Raw genomic sequence first — 12,645 nt, forward strand, 5'->3', positions numbered from 1 at the left:
GGACTCCATCCCAGATATTATGGGTCTGCTGGGGTAGATCAACAGGATTCTTGTGGACCTTAGGAAGGTGATAAAAGACAGGGTCACAAGGATGAGAATTGTACAGCTACTTAAATTCTACTAGCGTAATTATATCCTGACATTTAGCTGTATTTAGAAGAGAGAGTAAGAGACTCTGAAACTCATTCACAGAATCTGTTCTCAATATTACATTGAAACTGTGATCTGATAAAAGTCTCTTCGCTTCTCTAATATATGTGCCATGTCTAGTAGTACAATAGCACCCACTTTATCGGCCTGACGTATTACAATAATGTCTAGGTCCTGAAGTTCTTTGAGGGCCTCTCTTTTACCAGTAGTGAGATTGGCATGAGCATGGGATGGTGTTAGGCAAATGGTGAGAGGATAATATTTTGTTGAGGCTCAATCACTGATCCGCTGATAGACGAACCTGAATAAGTTGAAAAATCCATATCATTAGTAGCCTCAACAAACTCTGTCTCTTCCAAAACCGATTCAATATGTTCAATACACAAACGTTCCTGTATGTTGAACAATTGATGATCATTTTTCTCTTCCTTAAGAGTAAAATATCTTTTGAGCGAAATATTTCTAATGAATCGGTTGAGGTCAACAAAGAGTTCGAATGATGTGGGTCTAGAATTTGGTGCAAAACCCAATCCTCTAATCAAAAGAGAACGCTGGTTATCACTCAGTGTATGTGTGGAAAGATTGAGGATTTCATTGCAAACTGAATGCCTCTTCAATCTTTTGTTTTTCTTCTCCTGGATAGCTTTTCCTCCTCTACTTCCTCGTCTTCCCTTTTTCTCCTTGTAGGAGTGTTTGGAGGAAACCTCTGTGTCCATAGCGGATAAATCTTTCCCTCATCCTGAGGATACAAATCTGGTGTTTTCCCTAAAAAAGAATGGGGTTTCTGCTGTACATTCTGTTCCTTAGGTATGGCACCTTGATGACTGGGGTCAGGTCTATTCTCCCCACTGAAATCCACTTCTAGACTGTCAAATCTATTAGGTGTCAAAATGCCCGCACTCGCATGTTTGGCCACCCCACTGCTTCCAATGATTTTGATCCTCCCACACCTGCCCTACATCCAGCACAGCCTACCAGCACTCTACCTACATCTGACCTCACTGCTGGTAGTTTCCTATTGGCTCCTCTCTGTATATAGTGCAATCAGCCCTGAGCTGATTGCTGAGCATAGTCAGTCTTTGGTTGTGCTTGTTACAAGCCACTTCGCAGTCTGTTCCTGTCTCCTTGTTATAGATCCTGCTCTGTTTCCGGACTCCTGACTTCTGGCACCCTTGAACCCTGGCTCGCTTATCGGACTTCTACCTTCTCCTCTCCTCTACCCCTGGCATTGGACTTCGACTACTCTTGACCTCTCCAACCCTGATCCCAGCAAGTACCTCTACGATCCGACACTCTCCTACACTGACCCAGGCTATCCACAACTACTCTGCTTACCGGACCCGCCCACGCAGCTGTAGAGCGGTGGTTTACCTGTATCCTCACCTCGGCCTCGCGGTCCAGTCCGGTTTGTGGTGAGCACCCGTGGCATTCCCATGACACTCTCTCCCTATAACCTCTAGAATAATGCTACCCTCATCATTGCATTCATATGATTTGAATGAACAGCTGGACCTCTGTCTTGACGGGGTTAATTCTAACTTTGAGAGTGAAACAATATCTGACATATGCAACAGAGAAATCCTGTCATATTTACTATCAGTCTAATCCTTTATTTCGACTCATATCAAATCAATATCTTTTATCCTTGGGAATTACATCAGATTTTAATGATCATACATTTTTAAATCTGTAAGCTAATGGAGAGTACCCTTTCTGTTACCTGTAGTCTGCTAACCAGAACAGTCTTAGGAATTCTTCTGATGCCTTTGAAGATAACCTAGATATAATTTGGGGCCTATGTATGAAGTCAATTTGAGGGAAACTGTTTATTTTGTATCTTTTTTCGCAATGTACCAAGGGATCTTGCTCGAATTTTTCTAAGTACGCACAAGCTTGCAATTTTGGGAGTGTCAATAGGAGAAGTAAGGTAGGCGGAGAAAATTAGGGGTTCCATTTCAAATTTCTTCGCAGTAATTGTTGTTTGAATAAGGCAAAAAACATATTTTTAATTTTTTTTACGAAGAACAACTTATCACAGTTTAATGAATAGGCCATTGAGTATTCAATTCATTTCTTAAGGTTAAGTTTTCATTTGCCACATGATCTGTACTCAAATAAGTTGTTCTCTCAACAGAGAGCTCTCAAATTGAGACTGCTGGTGATATAAAAGTAAGATCTTTATTACATTTTATTACAGCAATGATACATACAGGATTTAATCCTCAATGTGGATTTCACAGTGCTCACCAGGAGAATCAGTAAGATAGGATAACAGACATGTGGCATATAAACTAATAAACCCCACCTCCAATTAAAGAAAAAAAAACTGAGAAATTGTATTTACAAAAATATTATCATTAAAAACATATAGAATAAATGTAATGCAGCAGATTTAATTAATACATACAACATACTGTCAATACTAAAAAAATACATATTTCATACTAGATTATTATTATTATTATCGTTTCTTAGTGAAGCGCTAACATATTCTGCAGCTACAGTATATACACACAAATAGGCAAATCAACTCAGGAACAAGCACTTGATCATAAGAAAGGAAGATAATCTATTTATTTGCTTAATCCATTTGGGAATAACGTGTTAATTTTAAGAATCCATTTTGTTTCTGTTCTTAACAATTTATTAAATCTATTACCACCTCATCTTCCCTTGGAAATAGTCTGGATACCACAAAAATGAAAATATTTTAAATTGCCAGCATGTACTTTATTAAAATGTGAAAGGACAGATAATTCACTTTCAGAACTCATAACGGACCTAATCTGGTTGTGAATTCTCAATTTTAGTAGTCTGCTAGTTGTATTTACATATTTTATATACATTCTCAGTCACACCAGATTATGTAAACAATATATTATGAGTGATAATTAATTAATTCATTTTAGATTTCTACCACAATTTTGCTGTTTGTATTTGTGTATGTTTGATTGGAGGTGGAGTGTATTTGTGTATGTTTATATTGCATGTCTCAGTTATCATATGTTACTGATTACTCCTTGTGAGCACAGCGAGAAACAAGTTGAGGATCTGATCCTGTATGTATCAGTACTAAGATATAATAAAAATCTGGCTTCATATCACCAGCAGCCTATCTTTGAGTACGCCCTGGGAGAGAGAAGTACGTTGGAAATAACTGCCTCCAGGACAGAACAAGTCACAGATGGGCCCTCAGTACAAGTTAAAAAGGGTCTTCACCTGGAGCCATATATGGTATGACAGAAGGAGCCCACCCGGGTGGCGATTGCATAAATTAGGTTTGACTTCTGGTGGGACCTAACTTTCATGTTAGGACCACCTAGGTCGTTTCCATACAGTATGCTGGCACTTGGTAATTCACTGCATCAAAGGTAGGGCCTGGAAAGGGTGTGTGGAGAGAGGAGCACCTTTAGAAATGACAGAACAGTGCTAATACAAGTGCCAGAATGGTGTTCAGGCGTGTGGGAGGATGGGCCCCTAAAAATGGTGAGTCCTTGTGCTGCCGAACCAGCTTTATCTATGATAGTTCCTCCACTGACCGACTGTTGAGGTAGTTGGACATCTCTGGCATTGCCCAGTGTTGTGCAGTCAACGTAGTGGTGACTATTACTTATTTTTCACAATATGCTGCAAACCAGAAGACGTGTAGGAATGATGTACTGAACTAATCTGACTGGGAAAGCCAAAAAATACCACCCATATCAGTCTAAAACTTTACAAAAAAAAAAACGCACAAGTCATTAAAAAATTGTACTCGTGGATGCGCATGCGCGACATCGGACTGAATGGCTGCTTGAACATTCAGCTCCGTGCCCAGCCGACAATATTTAATCAATAAAGACGCTAAAACCTGACGGATTCCATTGAAAACTGACCACATAGCCCCCGGATACCTACAGGATGTCAAAAGGGACACGCTCAAAGCGCCCCGCCACTGTAATGACGGACTATTATAGTAAGGGAGATCAACCACGCGCCCGCAGCCATGAGGGCCTCCCGCCAAGCGGGTCTGATTCGGAGGCAGAGGGAGATGAAGACGGCGGTAATAGAATTATGCGGAGACGCGATATGCAGGAGTTTTGTGCAGATATTAAAAGATGCCTGCAGGCCGAAGTGGCGACCCTGAGAGCGGACATAAGCAGCATTGGTTCCAGGACGGACTCACTGGAAAGAAAGTTAGACACCACTGTAAAGTCTCTCCACAGAACGGACAAACAACTGTCCCAAGTAAAAGACACTATTAAGGATCTCATGGACAAGCAGGAGGATGCCGAAAATCGGGAGCGACGCAATAATGTGAGGATAAGGGGGGTCTCAGAAGAGGAGCTTGACCCAGAGGACTTTGTGGGCCGGTGGCTGACCCAGCTGATGCCGGACAAGATGACCCAGGAGCTGCATCTTGATCGTTGTCACAGAGCCCTGAGATCCAGGCCACAACAGGGAGACCCCCCGCGGGATATTATCGCCCGCTTCCACTACTTTAAAATAAAATAACTCTTTTGCCAGTTGACCCGCAATAACCCTTCCTTTGAGACACACAAAATCCAGGTCTTCCAGGACATCTCCCCCACCACGTTGCTGAAAAGAAAACAACTTACCCCAATCACCAAAATCCTCAGGGACGAATGGGTTAAATATCATTGGATTTTCCCCTTTTGGCTCCTGGTATCCAGAAACGGGGCATCTACAACAATAAAGAAGGCTGAGGATGGCGGAGCCTTTCTCACAAAACTGGGCTTGCAGGACAAAATTACAGAGGAAGTGGCGGGAAACAAATCAGCCCCGGACCCAACATGGCGGGAGGCAGGAAGATCCAGCAAGAAAAACCAAGCCCGCAGCCCATGGTAATTGGACTATTAAAGAGACAAGGTTCCCTCACAGTTAATGTTGATCCCTCCCTCTCCGTTCGCCAAAGATGCCCGTAGAAGCCCCACCGAGATCCCCCTCACAGCTACACCCCCCCCCCCCCCCCACGGCATCACCGCCAAAGCCCAGCAGAACAAGGCCCTAACTCATCACTGCACCACTTACCTGAATCCCCGGCGGCAGCAGAAGGAGACTAGCGGCCATCTTGGAACAGCTCCGGTGCCCAACTGAGAAGGGGCGGCAGCAGATGACGTTAGCGGGGAGGAGGCAGCAATTAACGCGAGAGGTGCGCGAGCGAGGCGCCACATCCAAGATGGTGGCAGTCGAGGCGAGCCGGAAGAGGCGGGAGCCGGCACAAAAACCCCATGCAGTGGCCAAGCATCACACGGCGCCGAGTGGAGGCAGCAGACAGAAGCAGAACTATACACGCTAATAAAGCGACACATAGCCGTTAGGATACGAGGCCCCAACCGATAAAGCAGGGGGTTCGAGCAGAGGGCAGCAGGGGAAAGCGGAGGGAGCCATCTAGGAAGATGAGGAGGAAGGGAGGATGAGCAGGGTAAAGGGGAGGCAAAGGCTGGAGTGCCCACTGAAGCAGGGGAGAATAAGGTAATAGAGAGAGACAAGAGAAGGAGAAGACTACTGACATAGGTAGATAGAGAGACCAGAGAGATAGGAGTTAGGGGCGCCAAAGCAGAGATCCGGAAAGGGGGAGATAACAACAGGAGGGGGCAGATGGGGAGGCTCAAGGGGAGGTCCTGACGTGCAGACACCGCAGGAGGGGAAGCTATGTGCAGCTAAGCAGAACTAAGTCGAAGCCAGGAGCTAAAGGGGAATGGAATATACCCAAAGGATTTAGCAGAGAGCTTGGGCTTAGGAGGCACTACGAGGGGCAATTCTGAAAAGAGCTACAGAGAAAAGGGGGTCAAGTTGAGGAAAGTTACTGTTACAAGGTCAGATCTTTGTTTATTCTCACACTAGAGGTTTTACGTAGACTATCTTAAACACGAATTTTGACTAGAGTCAAGCTTGAAATAATAAAGTTGCTAGTTAGTCGGCTGGGACGGCGGTCCTACAGTCGCCGTGTGCGTCTACCCTCGGGCTGGGGCAGTTGCCCTAGAACCTGAGGAAGTCCTGTGGAAGAGTTGGAGTAACACGGCCCTTTGGAGAAGGAGGGAGACGGAGGGCGTGCTCCAGAGATCCACCGTCCCACAGGCAAGGGAGAGAAAGCGGTACTATGCCGCTGATCACTCTCCCAATTGGATATGTGTTGTTTATGTGTTTTTCTCATGTCCTTATGTATCCCATGTACCCATTGTGTCTACCCCCCCCCCCACACTGTCTCCTACACAAGTGGTCCCCCGCCGAAGCCACGCACAGAGCTGAGTACTGCAGAGGAACAGAAGCGGCACCGTAGCGGCCCGACACATCCAAGAGCAACACTAGGAATACAAGGTCAGTTCCCCACTCCAACATGCCTCTAACCTTTATATCCCACAACACTAAGGGACTAAACTCCCCATGCAAACGAAAGATAGCACTCACTGATTACAAAAAAAAGGGAGCGGATTTCATCCTACTCCAGGAAATGCATTTCAGTACCACTAGTGCTCCCAAATACTTTGACAAACAATATAACCAAGTATTTCTATCCTCCGCCCCAGAAAAGAAACGGGGGGTAGAAATCCTAGTTCACAATAGGGTAGGCCTAGTAGTAGATAAGGTAAAGAAAGATCGAGAGGGCAGGTTCCTGATGCTCATAGGATCCATTAACGCACTACCCATAACAATAGCCACGCTGTATGCCCCTAATACCCACGAGACAGAATTCTTCACGAAGACATTCCGCGTCATAAAAAAATTTAGCGAAGGAGCCCTAATCCTAGGCGGGGACTTCAACGTGGCTATGAACACAACCCTGGACCGTTCGGGTCCTCACAAGCGCAGGACAAATCCCCGACCTTCCGCGCTAGAGCAAGGTTTAAAAGATCTCCAACTAATAGACGCATGGAGAGAAATCCACCCGCTAGAAAAACTTTACACTTTCTACTCACACCCACATGACTCATTTAGCAGAATCGATTACTTATTTATCTCTAGTAGACTGGTCTCCGCGGTCACCCATACGGGGATCCATGACATTTCATGGTCGGACCATGCACCGATCGAGCTAAGGTGCACGCAGATAGGGTTGGAAAGGCCAAGAGCGAATTTGAAACTAAACGACTCCCTTCTAAAGATCCCAGACCTTGAGAGAACGATCAAAGAGGAGATTAAACACTTCTTCAGTGAAAATAAAGATAGCGTTGACTCACATATAACCCTCTGGGAGGAACATTAAGCAACACTGAGGGGGATTTTGATTAGTATGGGAGCCCGCAAGAAAAAAGAGCGCAACGCAAAAATTATTAAGGTTCAAGCAGAGCTAAAGCAGCACTGGGAACAACATAGACGGTTACCGGATGCAGTGACCCTGCAACAAATTAAAGACACCCAGATTAAACTAAACCTTCTGCTCACCTCCCAGGCCGAGAAAGCGCTAAGTTGGTCAAAGAGAAGATTTTTCGAGAAAGCAAACAAACCAGATACCTTACTAGCCAATATGATTAACTCCAAAACACACAGTTATAGTATCCAAGCATTAAGTCGAGATTCAGGGGAAATTACCGCCAACCCCAAGCAAATTGTAAGGGAATTTAAAGACTTCTACGCAAAACTTTATGACGGGGATAAAGTTACTAGATCACCAGCGAACAAGGAGGCCCTAGAGAATTTTCTACAACATTCAAATATACCCTGCTTGGGCGGGGTGGACAGGGAGGTGATGGGTAGAGATTTTACAATGGAGGAATTATCGGAGGTTATGAAAAACCTGAAACCCTCTAAAGCCCTGGGCCCCGACGGGTACTCGAATCTTTACTACAAAAAGTTTAGAAAACAACAAGCCCCTTATTTACTCCGTATGTTTAACCAAGTGTTGAACGGCTCCCCATTCCCTAGCCAAATGCTCCAAGCGTCCATCTCAGTAATACACAAGACAGGGAAAGACCCGCAGGACTGTAAAAGTTATAGGCCTATATCCCTAATTAATTCGGACATCAAAATTTATTCCAAATTGTTGGCCAATAGACTGAGTCTTATCCTTCCCAGACTGGTGCACCCAGATCAAGTCGGGTTTATCCAGGGTCGACAAGCATCAGATAATACCCGACGGATTATTGATCTGATAGAAATAGCCAATCACAAAGATATACCAGTTATGGCGCTCAGTCTGGATGCGGAAAAAGCGTTTGATAGGATAGACTGGCCATATCTGGAAGCCACGCTTGGAGCGTTCGGAATAGGTGACAAATTAATAAAAGCTATATTCGCGCTATATTCGACCCCGTCGGCTAGGGTTACCCACCAGGGATTCGCTTCAGATCCCTTCCAAATCAAGAATGGTACGCGACAGGGCTGCCCGCTCTCCCCCCTCCTCTTTGCACTGTGTATGGAGCCGCTGGCGGCCCAGATCCGGGACAGCAAAGATATCTCAGGTATTGACATCGGAAACCAGACGCATAAGGTGGCACTCTATGCGGATGACGTGTTCCTGACAGTATCCAGGCCCCTCACCTCCCTGCCGAACCTGCTCGAACTACTGGGACGTTTCAATAGGGTCTCCGGGTTCAAAATCAAACAGAGTAAATCGGAGGCTATTAACATAAACCTCCCCAAACACGTGGAAAAACTAATTGCCCTCAATTTTAATTTCCGCTGGCAAAAGCAACACATCAAATACCTGGGGGTCAATATTACGCGGACATATAATACAATCGGCCAAGCTAACTACCCGCGACTGATAAGGACCCTGAGAGAGGATCTCCATAGGTGGGCTAAAAATAAAATCTCATGGATTGGCAAAATTCACTGCGTAAAAATGAACTTGCTCCCTCGTCTCTTGTATCTTTTTCAAACGCTCCCAGTGCCGTTAAGTTTGAAGGAAACTCTCCCCCTCCAAACTGAGATAGATAAGTTTATCTGGGGAGGCAAAAAGGCAAGAGTGAGCAAACAGATAATGCGCACACAAACGGGGGCGGGAGGGCTAGCGGTACCTTGTTTGTTGTCATACTACCGAGCGGCCCAATTATGTCAAATTGTGCAATGGCACACTAACCCTGACTCTAAAAGATGTGTCGCGTTAGAGCAAGAGGCATGCTCCCCATTGTAACTAGAGCACCTGATTTGGTACCCGAAGAAGGTGCGCAATAGCACCAAACTGCCGCTATCCTCAATGGCCAACTCGCTGTCGATCTGGGCAGGCACAAGGCTCAAATGTGGCCTGACTAGCAGGGCATCGGGCATGACACCAATTTGGAATAACCCCCTCTTTGCTCCGGGCCAGTCCAACACAGATTTCTCTATCTGGAAACAAAATAACATAAAGCGATTGGTAGATCTGAAGGGGAGACAAGGCATAAATTTTTTCGAAATAGTCAAATCAGACCACCACATCCCTAATGCCGAGATCTTTAGGTACCTCCAGATCAGGGCATTCTATCAAAAAGTTCAGCCAAGGTCCCCTATGACAAATTTCGAAAAGCTCTGTCGATCAGGGACATCCACGGTGAGACTTACATCGCAGATGTATAAAGAAGTGACCGGTTCTAGCACGACAGTAAAGAACAAAACCAGATACATGACTCAATGGGAGACAGACCTAGGAGAGGAGTTGGAGGTAGAGGACTGGACAAAGATAGTGACGGCGACCTCCAAAAGCTCAATGTGCACGACCTTAAGGGAGAACGCATATAAGGTAATGATGCGCTGGTACCATACTCCCACAAGATTAGCTAAATTCCTGCCCAGTTACTCCCCATTGTGTCCAAGACAATGTGGACAGCAGGCAGATCTGTTGCACATGCTGTGGTCCTGCCCCAAAATCGACCCAGTCTGGGACTCAATTAAAGACTGGTTGAACATAATTACAGGTAAACCCGTCCCATTAGACCCATGGCTGTTCCTCCTGAACAGGCCAGCAATTGGGTTCACCAAAGGAGAAAACAAGTTGATAGCTCACATTGCTATGGCGATGAGGGGGGAGACTGCAGCACGCTGGTAACAGAACATAATTCCCTCAATTCCAAACATTAGACATAGAATTTGGACGGTATGCCAGATGGAAATGTTGACAAGTTTGGTCAATGACACTGGCGAAAATTTTGAAAAAGTCTGGGCACCATGGTTAGCCCAGAAAGAAATCCAGGGAGTGGAGAGGACCTCAATTTGGCTTTAATATAGACAAATGCGTTCTCCCATGAGGGAGTGCTTAACGACGGAACCTACATCACACCTAGACATACACATCCCTCATCCCGCCCCCTCCACGCCAAAACCCCGCCTGCCCCGGGAGGGACCTATAAGAAAATGAGAGAGACAAACTAGTTAAGAGTTAGCTGTCCTACGGGGTACGCACAAAGTCCTCAGACGCAGAGAACCAGCATGAGGGAGGCAGAGGCGGAATCATGGAAGGAGACCCCCCTACCTCTCACCCCCCCCCCCCCCATCTCTCTCTTTTCTTCTCCCCTTCTTTTTGTCTGTCTCCCCCCTCCGACTTCTAGCTGGGGACCCCCCCCCAGTCTGTCTGTCTGTCTACTCCGTATGTCCATAGACGTCTACCCACTCACAATGATGATTGACACATGCAGTAAGCTGATACTGTACGCCGTCAAGAGTTTACTCACTGTATGTATATTATGTACTGAACAAAATAAAAATATAAGTTGAAAAAAAAAAAAAAATTGTACTCGTAAAAGCTGGACAAATTATACATTTTTAAAATAAAAAGCTTTTGTTAAACTATGATCAGCAGTAAAAGGAAAGGAACATCTGAGCAGATATGCTGCTTGCATTTCAAAATTTAGTTTTTACCAAAGGGTGCTAGAAACAAATCTTTTTTCTTGTGGCTGACACTACTTTTGGTTTCACTAAGGCTTTCCTCTGAAAACGCTACCTACATCAACTTTCAGATGTAATATTGACTTGAGGATATTTGCAACAGTGAAAAGTGCCTCTTAAATCATTGAGGTCAAGATCTCATTATCTTTTAATGTAGCTACAGCTATGTTCTGACTGCTGATCTACCTTTAAAGGGCTTGTACTTTATGAAGAGAGAAACACATTTTCAGCAACCAAAGAGCTGTCAGGTAGAGTCACAATTCAGACACTTATCTTCCAGCCTTAGGACATTAAGATAACACTTTGCTTTATGTAACTCCCTGTTCAGGATGAAATCACATTTAGTATTTACTGTGATGTGGAGAGGAGTTCAACAGTTGTTCACAATATTACACCAAATGAGGGCAGAATTTATAAGAGCTATAGATTCATTTCAACACATGAATGCCCTATTATTATTAATGCAATTCTACTAATATAATTTAACCCAAAAACACATTTTTGAGTTAATATAATTACCCAAATTCCTGGTATCATAATTCACTATTATATTTATAAATTGTTTTCTAAAATAGAGTGTTGTAATCTTATAAATGAAAGCAAAATATGTGAAAATGTAAGCAAATTATACATGCATCAAGTAAAAACATCCCTAGTTTTCAATTTTACTCTTCATAAGCATTATCCTTATGAGTACTGGAGCTGAAACATGCATGGCAACATTTATAGAAATCACTATTAATATTCATCTTTAAAAGATTTTTATTGGGGAAGTGTGACTAGCCGGATATTTCACTTGTTAATCAAATACACACTTTAGCATAACTCTTGAACTTAATTATGCTCTCTGTAGGCCCTCACCAAAATTCAATCTGGTACAAAAGTATAATAGGGGCAAAACATCTGAGATGCTTTGCTGAGAGATACAAGTTGAAATGCACCCATGGCCATGAACCATGGACTAAATAAGGACATTATATTTATGATAAGATACTGTATGTGCAAATGTGTTCCAGCTCACCTGACTGACATATTGTGCAATACGTTTGCAAAATCTTTCACAAACAATATCGGTGCACAGACATTTTTTTTAATATACTTCTACTACAACTTGGGTTAAAATAGGCACTGGGTGTTTAAGAATCTATCTATCTATCTATCTATCTATCTATTTATCTATCTATCTATCTGTAGCGCTGTTACCCCCACCCTCTAGGAGATTTACTTCTGGCTACAAGGGTTATTGCTGTGCATATCTGTGAGGGTCAGGAGAGCTGAAATGATCTGTGATGTAATGTAGATCAGGACAGGCTTTTGGTGATCCTTGAGATTCTTTCCGGTACTAGGGCCTCCAGTTACAGTGGGCCCAAGGGTTCCAGAGATCAGCCCCCACCACAGCATACCTTCCATCTGCCCAAGGACTGACACTCAGACAGATATATAAAAGAACCAGGGATTTATTCTTGCAGTAACTGCACTTGATGGTGATACAGCATTGCAGGGTTTCCTAGGATTCAGTCCTATGGATGGTGCTGCATCCCCTTGGTATTATAGGGTCCATCATAGGGTCCATCAATCAGATGTTCCGGGCACGTTCATCCCTGATGGGAGAGGCTCACAGCCCCACCAGTTTCTTCAACTTTCAGACACTTCCTCTCTGAGATCTGGAAGGGGAGGGACTAGTGTCTATAC

The sequence above is a fragment of the Ascaphus truei genome, chromosome 3 (assembly GCF_040206685.1).
Source record: "Ascaphus truei isolate aAscTru1 chromosome 3, aAscTru1.hap1, whole genome shotgun sequence".
Lineage (NCBI taxonomy): Eukaryota > Metazoa > Chordata > Amphibia > Anura > Ascaphidae > Ascaphus > Ascaphus truei.